This window comes from Neolamprologus multifasciatus, chromosome 7, assembly GCF_963576455.1.
Source record: "Neolamprologus multifasciatus chromosome 7, fNeoMul1.2, whole genome shotgun sequence".
Taxonomy (NCBI): domain Eukaryota; kingdom Metazoa; phylum Chordata; class Actinopteri; order Cichliformes; family Cichlidae; genus Neolamprologus; species Neolamprologus multifasciatus.
This window is the reverse complement of record NC_140445.1, coordinates 51,762,788-51,779,874: the sequence shown is the minus strand read 5'-3', so window position 1 is coordinate 51,779,874 and position 17,087 is coordinate 51,762,788. Positions and strand designations below refer to the sequence as shown.

The following is a 17,087-nucleotide window of genomic DNA, read 5'->3' as shown; positions in this document are numbered from 1 at the left end:
AGTGCGCATCAAGGAAATGGACACAGGATGAGATTTTGTAGAGTCTGTCTGGAATTCTCAAAATGAAAGGCCTTGCCAAATATTCACTAAAATTGTCCAGGCTTTTGCCAACATTCAACCACAGAACCACTTTTCTGCCTTTCCTAGATCAATAAGTCTACAACCTCCATAAAACGACAAAATCTGAAAAGCAACATGGAGTCTTAGCTTCTCTAATCTTGTCCACTAGGAATAAACAGGGACTCATCTGCTGAAAGGTCCTTATTAAAGCCTATAGCTAACCCAGAGTCACAGCAGACAGAAGGAAATTAAAAGCAGAGACACCAAGAAAGCCATCTTCACTGGCATGACAATATTGCTGGTGCACAGTAAGCCCTGGAGACAGACCAGAAGTCAGTAGAAAAAGATTAAACTAAATATAGCTTACTACAGGTTCGCTCAAGTAAATCATATTTGTTGCTATTTTGAGGATAGCCTACATCTAAAGAGACGGTTATGAAAGGAGCACAGTAGAAGATGCCCTCATTCAGGGATGTGGTTTGAACAAAATTCTTACTCTAACCATTTACATAACACTTAAAAACAAGGCTTGAGGCAAAACTCTGATTTTTCCCCTACAGCAACAACGTGTGCTACATTTTCATTTTTAAAGGATAACGCAATAGAAACAAATGTTCTCTGTGTTAAAAATGAAATAGCTAGTTTGGGTCCATGCTGGTGCACAGTGTTGTGAACTGAAATGTTTTTCAATTCACTGAGAGGTTAATACAAAAAAATATTACCATATTACCTTTCCTTACCCATCAGGCAGCAAAACAAGAATGTTTATGTGCCTGTGGGACTGCCCAGAGCTGTACTCTGTGCTGCTGCTTGTCTCAGTGCGCTCTGATATAAGACTACACAGACACATAAACACATCTACATATGCTTCTGCTTAACTCTCACAGGATGATGTTGGCCTCGCAGCCCAACTCCACTGAGACCAGCCCAACTCCCTATCCAGCCTGGTGGAGTGCACGGGGACACACTCAAAATCTGCAGTTCTGCACTGCAGGCACCCCTCTCAGGATTTCATTGGTCAGACAGATAATAAGCACAGTTGCATGACAGTGTGTGCTACTTCTGTGTGACACAGTGAACCGTGATATTGTTCTGCATGAGAGCCATTAGTGAGAAGGGCTTGCAACAAAAGCCAAAACAGTCTTTGAGGGTTAGCTAAGGTGACGGTATCCTGCAGGCAGAAGCGTTCACGGGAAAGGCAAATTGCCCAAAAGGTCAACATCGAGCCACATCTGACCTCTTTACTAGAGCCACTACTTCATTCAGAGTGCTACTATGTTAACAGTAAAAATACCTGATGGTTAGATTATCCTCACTTAGCTTAAAAGATTGGCTAATTCTGAGCAAGTACCTCAGCTGGAAAACATGTCTACATCAATACAGCCACAGTATCACAAAAAGGCATCCAGTGCTGCCCACTCAACATCAGGTTTTTGTTGTTGTTTTTTTTCGTTGTTTGTTTTTTTATATTTCACAAAGCTGGCAACTTTGTCGCCATGACCACTAAGAATAAAGATCGAAGCGCAGTTTACCATTTCCTTGACCAATAAGAAACCACTGCCCACACAGAGAGCCTGGATGAGATGTCCAAGTGCAAGATGATTAGGGGGAAAACAGTGCGACTCAAATGCATGCAAAAAGGGATGGGGGGGGGAGCTCCATTCATGAGAACAGCAATCCAGCGATGCAATTTTAAAGGCTTCAAGCTGAGGGGAAAAGCCCTCATTTGTTTCCTTGTGTGACATTTTGAAATATTAGATTTTTTTTCAAAAGCTTCTGAGGCGCTTTCGTCATGCTGCTTTTTGTCTGACTCATACCAGCATCACGAGTTAGGTGTTCAATCGCTTGTTGCCTTGCAAACAAGGGCGTGTCAATGAGCACGCATGAACCGAGTAGCGGTATCATCAGGGAGGGGAAGGGGGGGAAAAAATAAACAAACAAAAGAAACCACACACACACACACAACTCTTCACCATCTACCCTTCCAGCTCAACATGTTCAGCAAATTCAGCAGGCAGAAAGTGAAAAACGCACTTTTAGTTTAGATTTCAATCAGCAACTCTCAGGAGAAAAAGAAGCGAGACTTTCCCCTCAGACAACTAAACACTCACAGCATGACTGTTTATTCAGCGTCTACTCAGGGATTGCTGAACTCCGCTTGGGACAAGTCTTGACACACCAATCACTAACGTGACCTGCAGGCGTTAAGCAGGCTCCCACACACTGAGAGATTTTTAATTTCCTACAATGAGGGGCAGCTCTTTAAACACACGTCAAATCAGTAGCCATGCTTCATCTTAATTCATCTTAATTACAATTTCAAGAGAAAGCATAAATGTGGACAGTGTACACTTGCAGAAATTCCTTTCATTTTTATATTACAAACACTGCAGCACACTGAGGTATGCATGCATGTGTCCTCTCTTCTCTTTATAATAAACACAGCTGCTTCTGAGGCATTTCTCAAGAAACACATTAAGATGTCATTCTAATCTGCCAGTATAAGAAGATATTAGTTTGTTGTGGCTTTCAATGCCCAACCACTCTAGTTAAAATGAGTTTCCACCTCTGTCATTAAGCCAATGCCTTAACTCGTTTAAAAATAATAATAAATGTATAACGAAATCCATAAACTTGGAAGACTGCTATTTAAAACCAAGCCAACAAATTGCAGTATAGACTGTGTCGTGTTGAATAACGACAGTAAAATGCTTTTAAGCCGGATAACCAAACAATTATTAGCTGCTCCCAAACATGTACTGGGTGGGGTGCAGCAGCTCAGACGTTCACACAGATAGTTAGGAAGCTAATGTATAGCTAAAAATTAAATACTAACACAGCCTTTTATCCCTATAGCTACAACGCTACGCTAGGAATAGCGTTAAACTTACTGAGGTGGGGTTTGACAGAACTGTTCACCACTTTCAACTTCATTGTCCTCCGGCTGGGGTAGCATACTATTAAAGCTTTTAAGAAAATTGAAATAAACTACTCATACAACAGGAAAAAAAAACTAACGGGTGCGAACAAAAATTTAAAAAAAAAAAACTCAGGAAGAAAAAAAGGCTTTCCGAGTCATGCAGCGCGTAATGACTTCTATTTTATCTGGCAGTTAACAATTTACTCTCCGAGACGAAAACAAAGCGTGAAGCATCTTAAAGTAAAACTGTAGTTCGTTAAAAAGGAAGAGGAAAAACGGAAAATGTGCCAAAAACACGAGGACGTGTGTGTAACTTACAGCTGGGAGCGGAGCGGTATCCAAAGTTTGCCTCAGAGGGAGACGTTAGTTGCGGTTACAGCGGGAGAGCAGAGCGGGCTTTGTGGAGGTTCATCGCAGCGCTCGGCGCTTTCACAGACCCCGGAGCAGCAAACAATCATCAACCGCGCTACCGTAATAACCGGCGCTCACACCAGGGCGCACACGCACATTCTTCTACCGTAATACACAGAGTAGCAAAAGCCCGTCAGAGTGATCTACAGGCCAAAATTTTAAAAGCAAAATAAAGAATGGTTTAATGAGTGTGCTGATCTGTTATTCGCGGTAAGTAAAAACATAAAAAAAAATTAAAAGTATTTTACTTCATTTGTTAGTGTTTTTTTTCCTAAGTTAGTCTTTAACTTAGAAAAGTTAAGTCTAGTAGATGACCAGTGGCTCCCTGTGACTTTGGGAAAAAAAGAGAAACGTGGCATTAACTTAGTTAAAGTACAAAAAAATCATATAAACCCACTGCAGAGTAGTCATATGTGATTAAAGATTATAAGTGCCACCTATAAGTAATTCTGTAAGGCTAAATGTGCTAATAAGACTAAGGAGCTTGAAACGAAAGCTGCTGGCCTTAGTTTTTTGAAGACATTTCCACCTCCCATCAAAGAAACTTCTAAAGTTCAAGGTCATTGAACTACCACGGCAAGTACACAAACACATGCTTAATAGACTGCTTCAACTTCATTATAAGGCTCATATATTTTGAAGCTCCATAAAAATCTTGGGGATGGAGGGAAAAAAATACTCAATCAGCAATCTCCCAAAAGGCCTATTATATATAGAAATTAAAAAAAATAAAATTAAAGTAATTACAGGCATTACATCTTTCACAGTAAGAGGTAAAGTGTCAGGTAAACGCACGTCAGAGCTGTTGCCATTTTAATATTACTGTTTTTCAGAATCACAGAGCAATAGCAAATGCTATAAACTAACTATGCAGCCCTTCGCTTTCATGCTGTTTACTGGAATTATGCTAAACTTCCTCATCGCCAAAATAGATACCCAAGTAGAGAAAATTGAGTAAAAATGAATGTATGCTCCAGAATAAAGTACGCACAAAAACTAGGCACACAGCAGTGAGAGAAAGCATATATGAAGATAAACTATTACTCTCGTCTGAATAAACAGTTTGCACAACTATTTGATCAGAGAACCTTCCTCTCAAAGAAAGGCTCACATTTATTAGCCTGCCAAAAGAATATGTTAGATAAATGGGGTTTTTCCAGTTGCTGAAGACTTTGTGTAAACTCCAAATGTTATTTAAGTGAAAAAAAATCAACACTAAGAAACATAAATAGGCTATACTGTATAGAGCCTATGATAAGAAAGAAATCAGAGAGAAAGTGAGTTGCTTCCTTTGCCTCAAAGTGTTCCCCCATATTTATGTTGTGATTCACAGCTTTTCCCCTAGGTTGGGAAATAAAGTAAACACCCCAATCCCAAAAAACACCCTGCGCACTCACTGATGGCATGCTTCTGCAGAACTATGAACACTTTCATTTTGGTAATAACATTTCTCTGCTCGTACTTTACTCATACTTTACAAGCTATATGTGTATACATATGTACAATTTTGCAACCTCCCATTTCCTCATGCTATTTTCACAGCTTACAAGGAAAAAGGCAGGTTTATTTGTTTTTATCTTCTGCCTTTGTAACAGCTTCAACAATACTCATCCAGGTGCTAATAAAACACGCTGCGAGCTTTGAACAGAGGTGCTGAATTAGTGTTGGAGGAAGTGTCTCTGAGGATTTGCCTGATGTAGCTGCCAGAAGTGAAGTAGCACACATTAATCAGAGCGGCTTCATGTTGCAACGTAGCCCACACAGATTTCTCTGACAAACAGCACCAGAAACACAGGTTTCTGTACATTTTATTGCAGCACCACAGAAAGACGAAATTAACTGGATGTGTCACTTTTGATGCATATCCCCCCCCCCCCTTTGTTTTAAAGGCTGTGGCTTATCTTTCCATAAAAAATGCCAAGCATCACATTTCTGATTTGTGACTGCTCGCCTAAACTCCAGTTAAATACTGAAAACAGACTCAAAGCCGACATGAGACAGATATCGTCTTCCATTAATAGCAAAAAATTTTCGCTTAAACACAGCAGGGTGTTTGCGTAAACTAGTAATCGCAGTCATGGAAAACATCTCTGCAGATCTGATTTATTTCTGTGGCATTTTTGCTCGCCTGATTATTGCACACACACACACACGCAGTTCCACGGTTCAGCCGGATATTGGTTACAGTCACATTTGACACTGAGCAGTGACAGGACTGGTTGTTACAGGTAAATGGAAGAAGATGGTAGGTGTTGGAGTGAGCAGATTGGTGTGAGAGGACTGAAGATATGGGCACATAATGAGGGAGAAGACACTGATGGAAAGCCACAATGGGTTGAAATAGAGATTTTTCTCTTTTATCCTGTCCATTTTTCAGTGCGTGCCATTTTTAGCCTGCAGACACGGGGATGCAAGCATGTTCTGTGTGCAATTTGAGCAATGAACAAGAGAATATGGGCTCTAAGAAAAGGGGCTGGTATGGGGGAGGCATGTGTGCTTTGTCTTCACCCACACTCAAACCTGTCAAACAAACAACACTCTTCTTACACCCCCAATGTGTAGCAAACCAATCAGGTTCCAGTATCACAAAACTCAATTTTTCTGCCTCCTGCCAACTCTTTTCCATATGGGATTGACTGGAACAAGGTGTTTGATGAATGTGGATAAAGGCACGGGGCTTTAAAACCTATCTTGTTTTCTCTCACTGATTTGAAATGTAGGGTTCACGTCAACAAAGCAATTGGGATGGCAACGGGAAGAGAAACAGTTTTCTGTTTTCACTGAAGATAAAAAGATTAAAACAAAACATATATCCTGTAATCCTGGAAAATCAGTGTTTGTAGCCAAGACAGCTCGATTTCTTTACTAAACAAGAGGATACAAGGCTAACAAGATTCATTAACAATGATGGGGCACACATGGTCCAGATAACAAATCCTTAAAGACTAGACTTAGGCCATAAGCATCATATACTAAACACCTCAACAGCCCCAGGTAACATTGGGGTCTTGTTATCAGCTCTCTTCCAGGCACCCTACATCCTCATCTAATCAAGTCTGACAGCCTCTCAGGCATTAGTCCTAAATTCTCCTGCTGTGCTTCATCTCACTTCGTGTCCTACGATTCCAGGGTGTTTTAAAAAGCACGATGACTCCTCGCATATGGTAATCCTGTTCCCTTAAAAATGTATGAAGAGATTCCAAAAAAATAAAAAATAAAAAATCTTCCTTTCCCCTTAATCCTTCCCTTTTTCTATAGCGAGCAGGATATGCTGTTAAGGAGCAATGCTGTGATGGGCTATTTGCTTTATTTTGAGGCAAGCATCGCAACAGGAAAACTGTGCAAAATCGATGAGAACAGTGACTTCCTGAAAAAGAGCCAATACTGTCCACAGCCAATAATGAAAGCTGAAAGATATGATGAAGAAGACAATGAAAAAAGGAAGAGGTGATATGATATGTGAACTTTTCGAGCAAATCAAGTTATTGATTCTGGTGGATAAACCTCCTTGTTTTTAGAAGCAATACCCGATATTTCCAATTATTACTACAACTGTCCCGGTCTCCTCTTTCTTGTATAACAAATATGAGGGTTGGAGAGGTTTCTGCTGGTTTGGATGTTTATCAGAGAGACTCTCTCACGAGGCTCGACTTCAGTCCAATAGCTGCTCAAAAGTGAAAAGAGGCAAAGGTCAAGTATTAGTTAAATGCAGTTTTAAGCTACAGTGCCTCTTCCCCACCCATTCTCTCTGCTTACAAGCTTGTTGACCCCTCTCCCACCAGGTTGGACCAGCGCACAGCGAGTTAATCATTTCCTTGGCTCATTCTTTGCTTTCAGATTAATCATTATTTTCTCTATCTGATCCTGGCGTGAATTGGAAGAACCTATAAATTCAATAATAATCGGTTATAAGCTGAATTACTGATCCACTGCATAATAGTGTCCACACAAAAGGTGACAGAGAAGAAAAAGAGAAATGCTGGAGCAGTTATCAGTGGAGTACACAGATGAGGTATTCCAAAAAGCCAGAGATCTGCAGCCAGTCAGATTACACAACAGAGTTCATTTAAAAAGACTTCAAGCACATGGAAATAATGTTTCGATACAAAAATGAACGCTCGGTGTGCTGTATTGTGGTGCTGCTGGGGGGATCCAACTAAATATTTAAGCTTCACTTCTTATGGAAACAATAGGGTTCCCTCTTTCAAGTGTAATTAAAGTTCCTCTTTACTCCAGCCAAGAGCTATTTTGAGACTCGTGTGCCTATTTGTTCCAAGAAGGATAAAATATTAGCAAAAAAAGTCTAATTTAGATTTAATGTGATGATGAATCACATTTTATACGATGTATGAAACGAGCTGAGCAATTTCCCAAGAGTGTTAGGAAAAAATTGAGAAAAACAAACAAACAAGAAAAATGGGTTCTTTCATTTAGGTGCCTACACACTCTCACCGGTAAGAAATGCTAATAACTTAATTAAAAAGAGATTAATTCTAATTAATTCCAGTTTGAAATGAAAAGACTGTGCCAGCTGAATGGCTGGACTCAAAGCTTACAAAAACCAACAGTGTTTGAACCTTTTAAAGCAATGAATGCAGGCATAAAATATATTTTTAAGTCTTGAAATACCAATATTTGTTCAGGGGGAATAAAGCCAGGCAGTGTTTTCTAGGATGAGTATATGACTTCCTGCACACAGCTACATGCGTTGTTTACTTAATATTTCATCATTAAGGCAGAAAACTGCTTGGTGGATCATTTCACAGGCGATGTCAGCAGATTTCTCCACTCCTTCCAAAAGCACAGAGGATAAATGAACACCATGCGGCATGCACAGAAACGGAGAGCCGTTTAAATATTTTATTAGGCCACTTTTGTTTTGCTGGTAGGCTACAACACAGTGTTTAACGAGATACCACTTTGTTGAGACTAGACCAAAATACTGCACGGATAGAGTGACTGGAAATTTTAGACAGGCAAGCCACCCCCTTCCTGCTCACTTTGATGACTGCTTCACGTTTCATGTCAGCCCACCACGATAACTCTGCTGTTTAGAAAAATGTCTCCACAGCTCTTAGCCACCTACGTACTTGTCCTAAAGTTTACACATAGCCAAAGTTGAGCAACATATTTTAGGAATATTTAATTTTTTCTAAAAAAGCATAACAAAAACTAACAATGTTTAGTGTTAAGTAAGATCAGGTATTTAAATATACCTGTTGAAAATGTGCATCTTTCAGCAAAACATTCAAACTGACAGGTCATTCGATAACCTGGGTTATCTCCTCTCAGTGCAATGTTCTGTTGGGGAACCTTGGATCCTGGCACTCATATGGATGTAACCACCCATGGAAGGGAAAACTACACAAAAACAGTTTGAAAACTTCAGTGGTTCATGGATGTAGTGAAGGAAGATGCTACGGATCGGGTGAGATGAAGGCAGAGGGTCTGCCTGATGACCCCCCCTAAAGAAATCAGCCAAAAGAAGAAAAAGAGACCAAGTTGTTGACTTTGCCTCAGAACTACCTGACCTGTCTACAGAGGTCACATCCAGCTCAGAGGATCAGCTACCAATGTCAGGCTATTCCAACAGGGGTCATAAGTGTTTTGAGGACATGAGAGCTACTTGGGTAATATGACAAAATGAATGGTTTTAATGTTATCGCCGATTGGTGCATGGTCACCGCATAATCCATGTATTATTTCACCAATATCACTGGGAGATGGTTAATGGTTCATGTTATTATTTAGTTCAAAGCACCGCGGAGCCACTAATGTAGCCATAGAATAACTCGCCTGCATGAGCACACACAAAATTAATGTGTCATTTCAATATCAAACAGCTGTTAGCAGCTAATAGGTTGAATTGTCAACAAGTGAAAGTGCTTGGATGATAAATGTATGCAGGAAAGAAGGAAATGATGTCCATCAGCAATCAGTGAGCATTTGATTAAGACCAAATAAAAGTATAAAATATGTGCCAGTGAGACACCAGTGAGGCAAGAAGATAAGAGCGAGCAGCAGAATGTAGCAGATTTAAAACATTTTTTTTAAAAGTCCAGCCTGGCGCCCACGATGAACGAGGAACTTTTAAAGCTGCGGGGATGAATAGGAACCGACCTGCAAGCTTTGATCTGGTGCTGTGAGTGTCTGAACAAGGTTTTCTTTGTCAGAGTTCACACCTCAGCAAACACTTCACAGTTCAGTTCAGTCTTGTTTGAATCAGTAGGAAAGTGGCATTTTGCCTCTGTCCACAAACAAACGTGTAAAGTTGCATTTCATCTTGCTTATGCTCAGAAAGTAAACGCTTTCAAAAAAAATCTGTATTTCAATAACACAATAGTCAGTAGAACCTTTAAGTCTACATCAGGCCCAAATTGGGCCTTGAAATACAGCTGAGCAGGGTTCAGACAACCTCTACTCATCAAAGATGTTCTCATGTAAAGGCACACATTGATTTGTTCTGTACCCTGCTGACGGGGCGGGCGTTTTATTGATGAGGATAGAGAAGACTCGGGGAACTGTATCTTTCTTTCCTCTCCAACAGGAGGTGAAATAAGATCCAGGCTGACACTCTGCAGGTCCCTTTGCTGCCTGGTGGAATATATGACAGCACTCCAAGGATAAAGAGGGACAGGAGACTTATCATATACTTCGGTTCGCTCCCTGCAGTTCTTTATGCGCAGGTCAGGATGCTCCTTTGGAGCAGAGTAAAAACTAAAGGCAAAGTCCATGCAGGCTGCTGCTGCTGGGTCAAACCATATTTGGAAATAGTTCTGAGTCTGTATAAACCTCAACAGAATGGAATATTTTTCTTCTTTCTTTTTTTTCCAGTAAAAGCATGTCAAATCAAATTTCAAGCACTTTAAAACTACAGAAGCTGGCAGGGAAACAGTAACTGTCTTGATATCAAGAAACAATGCTGCATGAATAATAGAAAAATACACAAAAACATGAATGTTTACTCGTGGCTTGGTTCTGTGGGTTGCAGTGTAAATATGTGCTTTGTCCTTCAGAGTGAAATATCTCAGCAAATATTGCACAGACATTTGTGGTGTCTCCCTCTCTAGGTTTAGATCCACACATAAAAAACATCCCACTGTGATCAGCCTGAGCACTTTATGTTTTACTGCAACCGTCCAATGTCTTCATGCTAACGTGCTAAACTTAGATGGTGCTTGGAACAAAAAAAGAACTAGCTGCAGAACATCAACACGTTCAGATTATGACCGTGAGCTTTTTAAGCTTAGAATCTTATCCTTAAGGAGCAGCTATTGGGACTTTCTTATATGCAGAAACATTAAATGTGAAAATACTGAGTCAAATCCACAAAATACTTCTCTACCTTTCTGACAGCATCCATATCTACGTCTGCAACCCGATGCTCCAACACTTGCCTCTTTCACTGCCCTACTTTGTGATTTAGGTTGTTGAGATGAGTGCTGTTTGAGTGCTTTGTTAAGTATATTACTTTTACATAAAATCTGTCGCCTAATGCATTGGTAAGGCACTCAGGGCACTCCAGTGTGCCATACTTTGTGGCAAACACCACCTACACATTTGTGATAAAGTCAGTTGAAATAAAAAGATATTTTGTGCACCTGCTGAAGTGCAATAAAATCTACCCATGCAGTTTGATGCTGCCGCGCTAGTCCTGGCCAGCTCGTTCTCCTTTGTAGAGGTGATTTTTATTCATTCTCAGGTATATAAATGACAGGCAGGGATAGAAGAACGTGGGCTAAGAATGTATTCAGCTGTGACCAGCCAGCTGCCCTCGGGGACACAGACATTATTCACATTTCACCAAGAGGCTAAATTTGAGATGTGAATAAATCACTCAAGTCAGCAAAAGCTCGGAGGAGATAAATGAGTGTGAAGAGGAAGCAAGAGCGAGCGAACTGTGAGAATTCATAATGGGCCAAAAGATATTTGAAGGGGGAGAAATAGCAGAAATAGCAGGAGAGGTGAAGATTTCATTCTAATGAGCTTGCTTCATTTTAAGAATTGATTATACATCTGCGTATTACAAAGACAAATGCTCCACAGTCCACTGAATGGTAGCTGTTGAAAGGCCGGACTTAACGTGATCTGTTTGCAATATGTGAATTATTGCTTTTCATATAGACAGCCATAATGTCATGATTCATATCGAATATTTCCGTCTGCAGGCTCACTAAGCAACGTGCCAATTACCTAGAAAACTGGAAGCTGTTCGCCTCCATCAGCGATAGAAAAACATCCCGGCTAGTAGAAAGAAGGCTCCGGAGGCAGGCAGGAGGAAATAAAAATGGTGATTGAGGATGTATTGCTTTTACACCTCCCAAAAAAAAAGAGGCCTGATTGCACTGGGCAGAGCTGATGGATTCATCTCCCGGTCACAATGCTGCTGAGTGTAGAAATGTCAAACATTTTTTCATCCACAGCATCTCTTACCGCCTGTGAATCTGCTTCGAGTGAAGAGCTCTCATAGCTGACATTTTGATGGTGTAGGTGTGAGATAAATGTGATAATACTTGCGATAATACACAAGACAATACAAGTTCGTGTAATCAACGAGCGTTTGCGTGTATTGATTGTTTCGTTTACTGTAACTGATTTATCATAGCTGATATAACCCTGCATGTTGTTCCCCAAAGTGCTTTAAAACATTATTAGACCAAATGCAAAGCAACCAGCAGGTGAGCGCCAGACTGCAGAAACCAGTACCTAAAATGTCTACAGACAGACTGGCCTGTCTGCCTTTTAATAACATGCTTTTGTCCAGCTGTAACATGTTTAGAATTTTGATATTTTGGGTAATATGCTGAATTCCTCGCCAGGAGTTAGAGGGGATTCAGACTGAAATAGCCCTGCAAGGATGGTTTGTTGCTTAAAGATGATTTGTGTGGTAGTAGAGTCAAAGTAATGTGCTTAATAGCTTGAAATGAGCATAATAAGGAATCTATTATGTTCAGTTCAGCCTTCACATTTTAATTCTTGAACTCTACAGCTGTAACTTTTCTTGTGTCACAGTTCAACATCATCTGTACCATGTTTCACTGGATCTTGGTGCAACCACACAGTTCAATCACTCTCAGAAACACGAAGGGTTTTTCTGTTTGTTTGTTTGTTTTATTCTTCTCCCTTTAAGTTAATTTTCCCCTAATTGGTTGCCTCAGGGAAATAGGAGGTTTGTACAAAGGGTGGGTGGAGCTTAGCTGTGTGACAGAGATTACTTTTTCTGCTCTGTTTGACATCAAAAAGAACCAAGAGCTACATCTCAAACTCTGTTGGCATATTAAATGTTAAAGTTCAGAACCGTACAATATCTTTTTCTTTAGAAAAATATTGAATAAGTATAGTTTGTTTTGAATGGCTACTAGGAAAAAGCCTCTTCTCTCTATAACAAAAAAAAGATGACAGCATGAGTTAGGTTTGCAAAGCTGCGTCTAAACAAACCACTAGACCTCTGACACAATGTCCTTTGGACAGACGAGACAGAGTGGAGATGTTTGGATATAATGCACAGCACCATGTTTGGCAAAAACTAAGCATAGCACAAAGATTTCATACCATCTGTTGAGCACTGTGGTAGAGGGGTGATGATTTGGGCTTGTTTTGCAGTGACTGGACTTGGGCACCATGCAGTCTTTGAGCTGACCATGAACTCCTTTGTATGCCAAAGTATCCTAGAGCCAATGTGAGGCCACCTGCCCGGCAGCTAAAGCTTGGTAGAATTTGGATCCTGCAACAAGACAATGATCCTGAGGGTGGCAGCAGAATGGCTAAAAAAAAAAAAGAAAAGAAAAGAATCAAACTGTTACAATGGCACAAAATCAAAACATCAAATATATACCTGAGCTGTGCATAAAGGAATTCCTGCAAATCTCACAAAACATAATCATCAAAAAATACCTCCACATGTAAGATACTGATAACATTTTCCAGTTTTAAGTCCTGTGAAAACTTTCTGAAATGATCTGAAAGTCTGGCCTATGTCTAATATCAGCATGTACCATCATGTACCACTACATGGCTGTACAATACAAAAGCATAATCAGTCCAACAGGTATTTGCAGCTCTGGAAAGTGACTCCTGTTGTATTGTTCAACACAAAAATTGTCACATAAAGAATAGAAACACGACGTTCCAGGAGGTATGAATGGGCACAGGTATACTCAAAGCACCTGGAAGCAGATTGCTGCACAGCCCACATTGCAATTAGCTGCAGCAAAAGTTAGCCAAGTTACCCTTGTTGCCTGATGATGCTGCATTATTTCATCAAAGGCTTTCGTACACTGCTGTGTCAGCAGACTGGGTCCTATTCTAATGAATAAATGCATTATTTTTTTTTATGCAGGGCTTGAGTCAGTCTGCAAATCAATGGAGTCTCATTTGTTCACTACAGCCAGTGACCAGACTGCTTAGCAAAGCAAATAAACTGGAAGTAGTGGGCTGCAGCTTGCCTCTTCCACAAAATAGCAAAATACACAAATGTATACAATCTCTGAAGTATGAATTTGATAAATAATAACAATTTTAGAATTTGTTATAAAGTTCTTTTTAAAGTTGAAAGCAGTCAATGCCAATACCTTCCAGGCCCTCTGCCTTCTAAAGTTATATACTCAAACACATCCTTGCCAGATTTTAAATGTTAAAAATCAATCACATGGAAACATCCATAAAGTTAGAATAAGATTAGGTGCCAAAGGTTAGACTCATGAAGTGAAATCTGCCTTTTAAACTCTCTTATATCCAGGGTCTGGTTTTCTGTTTGCTCTGAAGTATGTGGTGCCATCACGCCAAGATCTAAAGAGCTCTCCAAGGATACTTGAGTCTGGCAAAGACATTTAAAAGATCGCCAAATTATTTCAAATAAATCAATATGGATTTCAGTCATCATGCAAAATTAGCCCAAGACCAGACTGATGGAAAAAGACGTTTTCAGGAACCTCATTTCACAAGACTAGAGGTAACTCTTACAATGTTTGGTGTCAAAGTGCATTTTTGTTTAACAAGAAAGAAACTGGATGAGTCTAAACTGTTTGGGAGGTGCGCCAGGGCAAAAAATAACTGCTGTCAAAACATGAAGATTAGAAGAAAAGGAAGAAAAATATGTTAAAAACCCGACGTTTTAGAGAACTTCTTTGGCCAGACAAATTTTAAAAGTGTTTAGGCACAGTGACAGGAAATAAACTAATATAATTTGAGGCCAGTTTGGTGCTGCTTCTTTACCTCAGGGACTGGGCAGCCTGCAGTCATTTATTCATCTGTGAATTTTGTCATATCAAGTCGTGCTTAAAAATAACGAGGCTGTCTGTCTGAAAGAAGCTGAAGCAGAAGTGGAGCTTTCAACAGGATTATAAGCACACTAGAAAATCCACCAAGAAAAGCATCAAAAAGAATAAATGGAAGGTCATGAAATTGTGTTGAAGTGCTTTGTTGGGAATTAAAATGCAAGAATACAACACCCTTAAAACATCAAACTTGCAGGTGAGGGGATCTTTAAAGCAGGATTGGTCAAAATGTCCAGTTAACTGATGTCATGGAGCCATTAAAAAGGCAAGAAGTACAAGAAGTAAGGATAAAAGGTACAAACCTGCTTCCAATTTCAATGGATACTCCTACTATTCACATGACTTCATGATGCAGGTCATAGGAGTCCATGTCTGTGATTGAAATAGCAAATTATAAAAGGTCACTCATCTAAGACATGGAAGCCCCCCGAGTCATTCTAACTACCAGAAATCTCGAAGCACAGGCCGAGGGGGCGGTGTGGCAGCAGTTTTTCACACCAGCCTATTAATTAACGGAAGACCAAGACAGACTTTTAATTCATTTGAAAACCTGATGCTTAGCCTTGTCCACCCCAGCTGTAAAACTCAGAAACCAGTCTTACTTGTTATCATCTATCGTCCACCTGGGCCTTACACAGAGTTTCTCTCTGATTTCTCAGACTTTTTATCTGATTTAGTGCTCAGCTCAGATAAAATAATTATTGTGGGTGATTTTAACATCCATGTAGATGCTAAAAATGACAGCCTCAACATGGCATTTAATCTGTTATTAGACTCAATTGGCTTCTCTCAAAATGTAAAAGAACCCACCCACCACTTTAATCACACTCTAGATCTTGTTTTAACATATGGCATAGAAACTGAACATGTAACAGTGTTTCCTGACATCCCTCTCCTGTCCTATCATTTCCTGATAACATTTACATTTACAATAATTGATTACACAGCAGTGGAGAGTAGACTTTATCAAAGTAGATGTCTTTCTGAAAGCGCTGTAACTAAGTTTAAGAATATAATCCACCCATTGCTATCATCTTCAATGCCCTGTACCAACATAGAGCAGAGCAGCTATCTGAACGCTACTCCAACAGAGGTCGATTATCTTGTTAATAATTTTACCTCCTCACTACGTACGACTCTGGATACTGTAGCTCCTGTGAAAACTAAGGTCTCTAATCAGAAGTACCTGACCCCGTGGTATAATTCTCAAACACGTAGCCTAAAGCAGATGACTCGTAAGCTGGGGAGGAAATGGCGTGTCACAAATTTAGAAGATCATCATTTAGCCTGGAGAAGTAGTTTGCTGCTTTATAAGAAAGCCCTCCGCAAGGCCAGAACATCTTACTATTCGTCACTGATTGAAGAAAATAAGAACAACCCCAGGTTTCTCTTCAGCACTGTAGCCAGGCTGACAAAAAGTCAGAGCTCTTTTGAGCCAACCATCCCTTTAATGTTAACTAGTGATGACTTCATGAACTTCTTCACAAATAAAATTTTTATCATTAGAGAAAAAATGACCAATAATCATCCCACAGATGTAATATTATCTACAGCTACTCTTAGTAAAATTGATATTAAGTTTTTCTCCAATTGATCTTTCTGAGTTAACTTCAATAATTACTTCCTCCAAACCATCAACGTGTCTTTTAGACCCCATTCCTACAAAACTGCTCAAAGAAGTCCTGCCATTAATTAATTCTTCGATCTTAAATATGATCAACCTATCTCTAATAATCGGCTATGTACCACAGGCCTTCAAGCTGGCTGTAGTTAAACCTTTACTCAAAAAGCCATCTCTAGACCCAGCAGTCTTAGCTAATTATAGGCCAATCTCCAACCTTCCTTTCATATCAAAAATCCTTGAAAGAGCAGTTGTCAAACAGCTAACAGATCATCTGCAGAGGAATGGTTTATTTGAAGAGTTTCAGTCAGGTTTCAGAGCTCATCACAGCACAGAAACAGCTTTAGTGAAGGTTACAAATGATCTTCTCATGGCCTCTGACAGTGGACTCATCTATGTGCTTGTCCTGCTAGACCTTAGTGCAGCGTTCGATACTGTTGACCATAATATCCTATTAGAGCGATTAGAACATGCTGTAGGTATTACAGGTACTGCGCTGCAGTGGTTTGTATCATATCTATCTAATAGACTCCAATTTGTGCATGTAAATGGAGAGTCCTCTTCACACACTGAGGTCAATTATGGAGTTCCACAGGGTTCAGTGTTAGGACCAATTCTGTTTACACTATACATGCTTCCCTTAGGCAGCATCATAGCATAAATTTTCACTGCTATGCAGATGACACCCAGCTCTATCTATCCATGAAGCCAGATAACACACACCAATTAGTTAAACTGCAGGAATGTCTTAAAGACATAAAGACCTGGATGGCCGCTAACTTTCTGCTTCTTAATTCAA

At 39.9% G+C, this 17,087-nt stretch overlaps 1 protein-coding gene across 3 annotated transcripts in view; it reads right to left on the bottom strand.

Moving 5' to 3' along the window:
* tp53i11b (tumor protein p53 inducible protein 11b) overlaps window positions 1-3,432 on the bottom strand; it is a 48,532-nt gene extending 45,100 nt beyond the window's left edge. For 2 of the 3 annotated variants that reach the window (XM_085167750.1, XM_085167753.1), the window contains exon 1: window positions 3,299-3,431. The gene's annotated coding sequence lies outside the window, so the exon portion shown is untranslated. Of the gene's footprint in view, window positions 1-3,298 lie in introns of all 3 variants that reach the window. The other variant, XM_085167752.1, reaches the window with a different exon arrangement.
* Window positions 3,433-17,087: the final 13,655 nt, after the last annotated feature.